At 50.3% G+C, this 10,803-nt stretch overlaps 1 long non-coding RNA gene across 1 annotated transcript; it reads right to left on the reverse strand.

Moving 5' to 3' along the window:
• Positions 1–330: 330 nt before the first annotated feature.
• Positions 331–10,797, reverse strand: LOC310887104. The gene is made up of 2 exons (XR_014575656.1): positions 4,688–10,797; positions 331–4,556 (listed from the first exon to the last, which is right to left on the reverse strand). It is a non-coding gene; the product is annotated as an uncharacterized lncRNA (long non-coding RNA).
• Between the last annotated feature and the right edge of the window lie 6 nt (positions 10,798–10,803).

Consider the following 10,803-nt stretch of genomic DNA (forward strand, 5'->3'; position numbering starts at 1 on the left):
ACCCCCCACCACAGTAAGAGCGGAGTGTATCTGTTCTTACTCCATACCTAAAAGTCCTCTGCCAGACTCTGCTGCCCACTGTGTGAGGTCTTGCCCACGGACCTACCGAAATACCATTTTCATTCAAAAAAGTTACAGTTAAAAGTGTTAACCCTATTTAGAGGTAGGAAATTGAGGCATAAGGTTTCCTCCATCAGCTTCATCTCAGAAATGAGCAGCAGATCTGACCTCAACATCCCTGCCACTGAACCACAGGCACCTCCCAGCCCAGAGAGGCACACACCTACAGCAGCAGCTGTTGGAGCTGAACAGCAGCTCACTTTGGTTGCCTTTGCCCAAGGATGACTGAATCTCCCCCATTTCCATCACTGGGGCTGCAGCAGGATCTATTTCCAATCCAAGAGCCTGGCCAGCGTCATCTCCCCAGGTGAGATGTGATGGGGGATGTGTGACACACCAGCATGCCTCTATTTTAAGGTGCTGCTGTGCGACTGTTGGAGAGGTGTTTTTCTTTTTCCAAACCTTCAGTGCTGTGAACACGGCAGCAGGGAGAAGGTGAAGACAGCCACCTCATCAGAGCACAGCCAGGTGTTCAGCTGCATCTTTAACCCCTTCTGTCCAGGGGAGCACCATCTTCAACTCCTTCCATCATGGAGACCAGCATCTTCAACCCCTCTTATCCTGAGGATCATCATCTTGAAACCCTTTTTATCCCAGAGACCACCATCTGAAGACCCTTCTGTCCTGGGGATCACCAACCCAAACCTGCAGGAGCAGATCTCAGTGCCTAGCTCAAAGGTGCCCATCCCTATTCCATCACCTCTGTTTGTCTTTCTGCCACCCCAATTCACACCCAGCCCAGGGCTGAGCTCACTCTGGGCAGGTGGTGTCCCCTCAGCCCTGCCATGAGAAGGTACATTGTGCTGAGCTCCCTCCTGTCAGGCAGTTATTTGTCTGCAGGCACTTGGGAAGGTTATAAATGCAGAAGCAAAAATAAGCAGACAATAACCCCACAGTGCTAGAGCTGCAGCACATGTTCTTTCAGGAAACTTAAAAATCCTTCTTCAAAACCATCCTGGGACTACAGCCCAGTCATGGTTAAGCTGGATCTGTAAACATGGTTGTGTTTATTTTTAATGTTAATTCTTCTATTAAACTTGCACTGACTGGTGTTTGGGAAGGCAGGAAAGTAAAAAAGGGGACATTGAGCCTTGGAGACAGGCTCCACTACTTTCCTTATCCTGATCAAAATAATCCTAAAAACAAGGAAAAGCTTGTCTCCCCAGCATCCCACCCTTTCATTTGCAGTGGGATCCACAAACCCTCTGGCAGACCCAGTACAGCTAAGGAGAACGCCCTATACGCCGTGTCTGATAATGAAGTAAAAGCACATTTATGGGATTAGCTGAGCTAATCTCTGGTAAACGCAGTTTTATTGAACCATGCTTGGAGTCAGAAAACAATCAACCATAAAAAAAACACACAAAAAGTGGAGGTGCAGGTATTCAGATCCAGACAGGGAGAGGCTGGGAGAACAGGCGATGATAAACACTAAAAACTAGCAATCAACCAAAAACTGAGCCTGGAGGAGAATTTGTGGTAGATGGAAGCAACTGAGAGAAGGTTTCAGGGTCTCTTAGGGCCTGGTTGTGCATTCAGTGCTCAACTACGTGGTTCTCATAGAACAAGAAAATTGGGTCATAGGGATTCATTTTGGCTTGGATTGGACTTGAAGCCCACTGGAAATATGTTCAGGTGGGGCCGCACCACAGGTGCGAACAATGAGATGCTTCCCCAGATCTTCACGGCACACTTCAGCGGGGAACGCCAGCAGTGCTCAGTAGCCCTGTGGCAGCACTGCGGCTACTGAGCGGGAAGGCAGGTACCCGGCCCACAGACCAGGCACCAAGGCTGGCCCTGGCTCCCCACAACACCCTGATCTCTGCTGTACCCCAACCTGTGCTCTCCCCTAAGGAAAGCTGCAGCGAGGGATGCTCCTTCCCCATCCCAACGCTGAGGCTCTGGAAGTGAAACAAGGGCGACACTGTCCAGTGCAACCGTGGCTAGACCATGAACACAAACCTCCGCTGCAAGCACTGCTGGATGCATTTCAAGCCCCAGACAGCGCTTTCGTTTCAAGCCTCCAGGAACCTATTCTCTTGCTTTAACATGACTTGACATGATTTTTCCCAGGTACACCGTCTGTCTGCTCCTCTCTCTTTCTGGTTCCTTGAGCGCTGCCAAGCTGTCTGCCTAATCCTGCGCTGCAGCAGGGGCTGACCCAGCTGTTTGGAGAGGGCAGCGATGTACAGGGGCACATGGGGGCTGTAGGAAGAAGACCTATGAGATGATGCTTTCTTCCCTTTAATTGCAAGTAGTGGGTCAGACCATGCTTCCATCCTTCCCTTCATGTGTTGACACAGCACCTTGCAGAGAGATGCCATGAATCGCAGCTAGCTCTCCCCGAAATCCAGTCCCTACTTACTTCAATGCAAAATAGGGTGACGAACAGCAAGAAGAGATCCTACGATACTCTGGTTTTGGCAAAGGGCTGCAGCACGCATGGTGCAGGGCTGCACTGAACAACTCAAAGTGCATGGAGAGCTTGAGACAGATGTTGAAGCCAAATGCCTCTCCCAGTTCCCAGCTCCCATGCCCTTTGCCATGTCCCCTCTCAGCGGCAACAGCCCAGCAAGCCCAGGCTCAGTATGCCAGATGGTGGGCCTCCAGGCAAGCAAGATCTAATGCACTAAGCAATCCCACAGAAATCCCAGGCCCAGATCCTCCATCTGCTCTAGTAGCCCCCCAGTGCCTGCGGTCAGCCTCCATGGGGTTCCCTGCATGCTTGGAATCCCAGCACAACACCAATACCCCAGGTGGCAAGGGAAAACAGGGCTCGGGTGGGGAAATACAGCTCTTCCCAGAAGAGTACCTTGGGGACATACTACGGTAGCCTTGCAGCTGATTTCAGGGAGGCCACCAGCCAGCGCCAAGGCCATAACACAGGGCTAGGCTGCTCTCCCCTGGCAGTGGCTGTGTGTCGGCTGGGACGCAGGTGACACAGCTGGATAGGGATGTCACAGCACCATGCAAGCTACAGACCCCAAACCACACCTGCATGAGATGCCACTGAAGCCTGCACTTTCATGCTCCATGTATACGTTTTCTAGTCCACTGCAGCAGGGCAGAGAAGTCCCAGGCAAGCCAGGTCTGGCATCCTTCCAGCTCGCTAGGAGCCGTCACAGAGGGAGGGCAATGGCGTTCTTGTGGATGCCGAGTGTGGCAGGATCCTTGATGCAAGCCCCAGCGTGCTATCTTTAGAAGGAACACATGCTATGCTCAATTTCTTCTGCTCTATTTCCTCTGTGAAACCCTTCCCTGTGCACGCTCGCAGGGGCACAGACAGATGAGGGGGCTCTCTGTGTCCCACAGCCAGTGCTAACAGGACCAGTCAGTGACTACCAAGCAGGTTGATGTGTGAGCTACGATACCACAATGCATCTCCTCCCACTGAGGACTTTGTCGTTGCTGTACACAAGCCATGGGGACACACCACTCTGGTGGGGCACGGAGCAGAGCCACCCTCTGCACGGCTGCTCTGTGGCCAGCAGCAGGCTGGCGTAAACCCTGGTGCAAAGATTACATAGAATCCATCCCCAAACTCACATCCAGCATATGGACACATCTGTAGTCTGGGAGCTGGTGGCTTCCATCCCTTTATACACTCACAGATGTCAACCTTTTAGTAACAACCATACAAGCATGCTCTATGGAAGTCTATAGTGCCAGTAGGTCTTCGAATGAAAGAACCATCCAGGAAATCACATCATCTCATTTGCCTGTGTGCCGTTACATAGGGTAAGCTTCTCCATCCTCGGCAGAGATGAATTTCAATGCCTTTGGCTGGGGAAAAGTCCTGGAGTCCTACCCCTGCTTCCTGGCATAGGGTTTTCACTGCCAGACTGCTATAAATGGGACCAAAGTGTATTGCCTGTCTTGCAGGCTCTGCCAGAAAAGTGCTGATGGTTTCTGTGGGATATGAGTGTGATCTCAGCCTTCCAGCTCACGGTCCTCCTGAGATTTAGTCATACAGTGACCCAGTTTGCAAACCCCAAAGAGGTCAATGCACTGGAGACGCTCTGAGCTCAGAACAGCTTCTCCATATTCCCTGGATTTTAGAGAATACCAGGCTTTATGGAAAACTGCCCCCAAAACCAATGTCAGGAGTAAATGGCAAGTATTTTCACCACTCAGAAAGGGCTCAGGAGAAGGAAATTAAACGCAAGTGCAAACACAAAGGAATGAAGAGACACACAGAACATCCCTGCACACTCCCACCTCTTAAAGTGTTCCCAGTCTTCCCTCACCTCTGGGGGTTATGATCCAGCCAAACCAGGTGAAGTAGAAAGGAGATGTTTGGAAAGGAGTTGGAGGCTGCTCTTCTGTGGTGGCAAATCCCATCAGAGGTGCCAATGGCCAAAGCAGGGCTCTGCCAGCCCGGTGCAGGTCGCACATGGCCACCCACTGGCCATAGACCCAAAACAAGACCATTTTCTCTATTGGGAAAAAAATAAAAAAATAAATAGAGAAATGGCTCATCTATTGCCTTCAGTGAATTTAAAGCACGATCAATACCACACTGGTGCATGATTTATTAGGGGGTGACAAGGCTGTCACCTGTACTAACCTTGCTTGTTGTGTGTGACAGTGACCCAAAGCAAGCACGCAGCCCCATGTAGGCAGGTGACAGCTCCGGCAACTTCTGAGCTGCCGTGTCGGCAGAGGGATGTGATCACAGGAGCTCGTTGCCGTGAGAGCCATTCAGCAGAGTTTAAATTCCTCTTTTGCAAGATGTTGCTCGCTGCAAGGTGTCAGCTCCTGATTGTTTGCAGAGGTTAAGAGAGGGGGAAAGTGGGAATGCTGCAAAGGGATCCAAACTGCCCCAGATCTGGGGAGGGAGCAAAATCCATCCTTAGCCCTGGCAAAGCGGAAGTTTGCCTCCTGTCCTCCCTGAAGCAGTGCATACGGAAGGGGTGCAAATGGCTCAGCAGTTTGCATTACAGCATCCAGAGCACAAGTCTGACAGACGCTGTATTTCACTGACCCCAGGAGGGATGGGGAAGAACACAAGGCGCCTTGCAGACATTTATTCCTCCTTTTTAAGAGGAATAGGAACAAAAAAAGCCCCTGCAGTCTTCTACAGAAAGCCGCACAGCAGACCCGCCAGCCAGGCAAGCAATTAACACATTGTCAAGGAAGCAGGAGAACAGGCCTAATGACAGCCTCTAATTTCTTCCTTCTTGTTTTGGAGCCAAAGGGAAACAGAAGAAGAAGATGCTCACCCCGTAGGCCACAGGTCCAACTCGAGGTGGTGGCATCAACACAAAGCAGCCTGGTGTGCCCCAAATCCCAAGCAGAAATGGTGCAGGTGGCTGTGGCCAGGCAGTCAGGGCCGCTGTGACAAGTTTCCTCTGCCTCTGCTAGGGCCCGTACATTAGAAAGGCCACTTTGTTATTCCAAGATGTACAGCTGTGCCTCCAGCCAGCTGGGGCTGCCCTGACTTTTCTTGCAGCTTCCTCCAGGAGCTCCAGAAGCACCGCCAGAACTCCAAAGGAATAGAAACAAAGTCTGGAGGTAGGAGGAGAGGAGTCATTTCTCTAGGCGTTTCTGCTGAAAGTGTCTGAGGGAATTCTGGTTTCAGATCTCCTCCGGCACCAAGGAGGCAGCCAGCAGACCTGTTCTGGGGGACGCACAATGACAGCTGAAACTTCTTACAGAAAGCCACCCCGACCCACCCTGTTACTGGCTTTAATGTCAACATCCTGCTCCATCTGCTACACGGGCTGTGAACAGGACTTCAAACTCATTTTCCATCTCTACAGTGGTAAAGAAACTCGGACAGCCTCACGGGGCATGAGCAGTGTTTGCAAACAGCGCAGCTGCTGCCGGGGAGCAGGACGGGCAGTGCTCACCCCAGGGTACTCTGATCCTTCACGCACCCGCAATAAAAACCAGAAGAATGATGGAGCCACAGAGGAGAATGTTAAACTCCTGAGAGAAGGAAGATCACAACCCAGGACTGGGTTTTGGGATGACACAGCAATGCTTTTGGCTCCTTCTGCCCAGGAATGCTCTTGAACATGGCTGAAACAAGGAGAAATTAAACTGGGGGAAGAGGGCTGTTTCATTAAATATTCATACAAAAAAAGCACTACTCTCCTTAATAAATAACAGAAGTGTATTCCTCCTCAATTAATATGCATCACTACTTACTTGTCTAAGGAAGCCAAGCTCTATCCCAGGGACTGAACACTAATGCTTTCTGTCAGCAACCCATAGCAGCACTTTGAGATTATTTTTCAGTCTTTTTTTCCACTTGTCCTCACAAGGTGATAGTTCTCAGCCTGATTTTTTTCTGAACAGCACAAGCTAAAGACTCATAGGTACAATATTTAAGAAAGAGCATCATGCTAGGAATACAGAAGCAATTTTGCTGCACCAGGTAGTGCTACCCATCCCTGGTGGGCTGTTTGTTTTTGTGTTTTTTGTTTTTGTTTTTGTTTTCTTATCTGGAAGTATAAGCAATACCTCTTGCTGATCTATATTTGGACTGAGATGTTTAAAACCTTGAAAAGAAGAAGACACAGAAACCCCCCTGTAGAAGGAGGTAGGTATCACAAAAGATGAAGACTGGGGGGAAGCAACACAATTTGTATGCCATATTGCCAGTTTGACAGTTCCCAGGGGATGCTGAGCAGGTGATGATGCTGAGGTCCAAGCCCAGGAGCACTGTAACCTACCCCAAGGCAGAGCCCACACCCAGCTCTCCAGACCCTCGCAGATGGGGTCTCAGGATGTTCCTGGGGAAGTCACAGCGGTACCTGAATACGATCGATGATGTGGGTTATGGTTCAGCTGAGACTCGGCTGCACATCTCCCCACAGGTCCTTCAGAAAAGGTCTTTGACCGGTTGCTTGCTTGAGCTTTTTACTTTGTGTCTCCTAGATAAGCTACGCTGGCTCTCTCCAAATCCTCTCTGATTGCCTGGATCTGCCCTTTCACAAAAGGCCAGCATGCTGCTGCCCGCAGCAGCTCTCTGCCCTGACACACATCTGGCAGCTCCGTCTCTCACCTCCCCAGCTGCTGTATGGCACTGCCCAACCTCAGTCACTGCTGTTCACAGCTTATGCTAACGGGGCAGGCTGTAAAATGAAGCAGGGGGTGCAGGCACACGAGCACTAAGCTGGCTCTGCTGTGTGGACAGTCACCCTCAGGCAGCCAGAGAGGTAACTCCTTCCACAGCACCAGCAAGGTTCAGAGTCTTCATGTGCTGGAAATCAGAGGTGCTTCACATTCGCTGATTTCTCCTTAAACCATGCCAAAAGCTCTATGAGTGCAACTTGTAGTGCAGCATCGTTCCTGCTGGTCACAAATCCCCATCGCTTTGGTCGCAGAGAGTTGATTCTGACAAACATCAAGCTGGTAAGCCATGTCCAGCAGCACAGGACCATCACAACAAGGTCATTTGCTTGGAACATTAGGAACAAGGGAACATTACAAATAAACAAAACCAAAATGACTTAAAACCTTCTTGAACAGGTCCTGCTCAGGAGTACCTGGAATTGATGGATCCCAAATTTTCACTACACTGAGCTGCCAAAACCTTGCATCTACTTGAGAGTCTGCAATATTACAAAGTCAGAGAACCAAGAGCAATTCTTCTAATCCTGCATTAACAAACATGACTCACCCATTTATTTTCACTGGTATGTTCATGGTTATTTTAAGCTTTGTCTAAAGAATGCCAGCTACTATATAATAACTGGAATAAAAGATGGCAGTGTTTTTATTTTGCTTTACAACTAAAGACTTATTTTTTTCCCTATTAAAAAAAAAAAAAAAAAGTGAAACTGGCCTGTAAATTATTGTAAATGCTCTGGCACTGATTTGGTAAAGTAGAACCACATGAGGAAGTGCCGCCCCCAGGCCAGAGCCACTGATGGGAAAATTGGTGGCCCAGCTGCCACCAGCTCTAAATCTGCCTTTGCACTTCCCCAGGAGTCAGCCTGGCTACTGGAATACCCCAAGCAAATCCCATCTCACAAATGAGGGCTTCCGAGAGAAGGCTTCGGCTTGCAGGATATTTAGTTCACACCCAGCCCCAAACAGCCCTGATGAGCTTCCCCAACCTCACCCTGGCAGGCCACCTGCACAATGCAGAACCTGCTGGGTACACAAATACAGCATCAATTTCAGGGAGGCTTCTGAGTTTAAATATCATATGAGGAATTATCACAGAATCACAGAATGTTAGGGATTGGAAGGGACCTTGAAAGATCATCTAGTGCGATCCCCCTTCCAAAGCAGGAACACCTAGATCAGGTCACCCAGGAACGCGTCCAGGTGGGTTTTGAATATCTGCAGAGAAGGAGACCCCACAACCCCCCTGGGCAGCCTGTTCTGGTGTTCCGTCACCTTCACTGTGAAAAAGTTTTGTCTCATATTTAAGCGGAACCTCCTGTGTTCCAGCTTGCACCCGCTGCCCCTTGTCCTATCATTGGGTGTCACCGAGAAGAGCCTGGCTCCGTCCTCCTGACACTCACCCTTTCCATATTTATAAACATTAATGAGGTCACCCCTCAGTCTCCTCCAAGCCAAAGAGACCCAGCTCCGTCAGCCTTTCCTCGTGAGGGAGGTGCTCCACTCCCTTAATCATCCCCGTGGCTCTGTACTGGACTCTCTCAAGCAGTTCCCTCTCCTTAATTATACACAGTATCCTTGTCTCTCACAGTATCATTCTGGAAAAAATGACCACAATACCATTAGATAAAAGCGTAAGATGGGTGAACAATTGGTTGACGGGTTGGACCCAAAGGGTTCTTGTAAATGGGCTTACATCAGGATGGTGACCTGTCACTAGTGGGGTTCCCCAGGGCTCCATTTTAGGACAAGTCCTCTTCAATATTTTCATAAATGATTTGGATGTAGGACTTGAAGGTTTTCTGAGCAAGTTTGTGGACAATACCAAATTGAGTGGAGCTGTTGAGTTCATCGAGGGTGGTGAGGTCTTGCAGAGAGATCTAGACAAATCAGAGAGCTGGACAATCACCAAAAATATGTAGTTTAATAAGAGCAAGTGCCGGATTCTGCACCTGGGAAGGGGCAACCCTGGTTATATGTACAGACTGAGGGACAAGATGCTGGGGAGCAGCCCTGCAGAGGGGGATCTGGGTGGGGGTTTTAGTAGATAACAAGCTGAGTATGAGGCAGCAGTGTGCCCTGGCAGCCAGGAGGGCCAACCGTATCCTGGGGTGCATCAAGCACAGCTTGGCTAGTCGGGCGAGGGAAGTGATTGTCCCGCACTGCTCTGCGCTGGTGTGGCCTCACCTCGAGTACCGCACGTGGTTTTGGGCACCACACTATAAGAAAGATATAAACTGTCAGAGTGTCAAAAGGAGGGCAACAAAAATGGTGAAGAGTCTGGAGGGGAAGATGTAGGAGGAGTGGCTGAAGCCACTTGGTTTGTTCAGCCTGGAGAAGAGGAGACTGAGGGGAGACCTCATCGTGGTCTACAGCTTCCTCACGAGGGGACAGGAGGGGCAGGCGCTGATCTCTCCTCTCTGGCAACCAGCGATAGGACCCGAGGGAACAGCCTGAAGCTGCGACAGGGGTGGTTCAGGATGGATATCAGGAAAAGGTTCTTCACCAAGAGGGTGGTCGGGCACAGAACAGGCTCCCCAGGGCAGTGGTCATGGCACAGAGCCTGCCAGAGTTCAAAAAGTGTTTGGACAATGCTCTCAGACACATGGTCTGATTTTTTAGGCTGTTCTTTGGGGACCCAGGATTTGGATTCGATGATCCTCATGGGTTCCTTCCAACTCAGGATATGCTGTGATTCTATGAACAGCATGTGCAGGCTATCTGGGTCCCCATTTCTGTCTGTTCCTAAAAAGAACACAGTGCTGCTCTGCCCTGGGCCACACCAAGCTGCAAAACCCCTTTTGGTACAACGCCTCCTGCTGCAGCACCGCCGCTGATGCTGTCCCCAGGTCCAGCTGATGCCGGTCTCACCAGGCTCCAGGGGGGTAAGATGAATCCTTGGTGCACTGGATCCATCCCTGCTCAGCTTTCCATTGTGCCAGCTTGTGACCTGGAGCTGATACTTTGCATTGGGCTCGTGTCTGGCCCTGCACTTCCCCATCCCCTCCCATGGTGAGTGAGAGGGTGCAACCCGGGGGTACAACAAAATGGGAAGCTCCTCGGGACGCTCTGCCATGTACCCCTGCTGATCAGTGGTGGTTTGAGTGTCCCAGGACTGCAAGGCAGGATATAGCTCTGCTCCCTCTGTCACAGCATTTTCCAGGACAATGCACTGGTGTGAACCACGGTCCCTGCTTGGGAGCTGCTGGAAGCAGGAGAAGCAGCACGTTCAGGACAAGAGGGGCTGCACTGCAGGCAAGAAAGGGAACAGCTAGCCGCACTACTGTGCCCACCCATCACTTCTCCACCATCCCGCAAACCTGAGCAAACATCCTCACATCTTCCACAGCTTTGAGACAGAGAAGATAAAGGATGTTGATTCCTAGGTCTTAGCTAGCACAATTGTATGTTAACGATCCGAAGATAAAGGAGTAAAAGACTGTATGCATAGATAATGGAACCAGCAAGAACTGGCTTGACTGCTGAAGTCTGTCAAAGACAGGAAAGGTCAGAAGATAAGCAGCGAAGAAGACTTCTGGCTTTCAACAAAAGACCACCAGAGTATCCCGGAGGACCGCCCAAGGACTCCAGTACACATACGAA

Source organism: Anser anser, assembly GCF_964211835.1.
Source record: "Anser anser genome assembly, chromosome: 27".
NCBI classification, from domain to species: Eukaryota; Metazoa; Chordata; class Aves; order Anseriformes; family Anatidae; genus Anser; species Anser anser.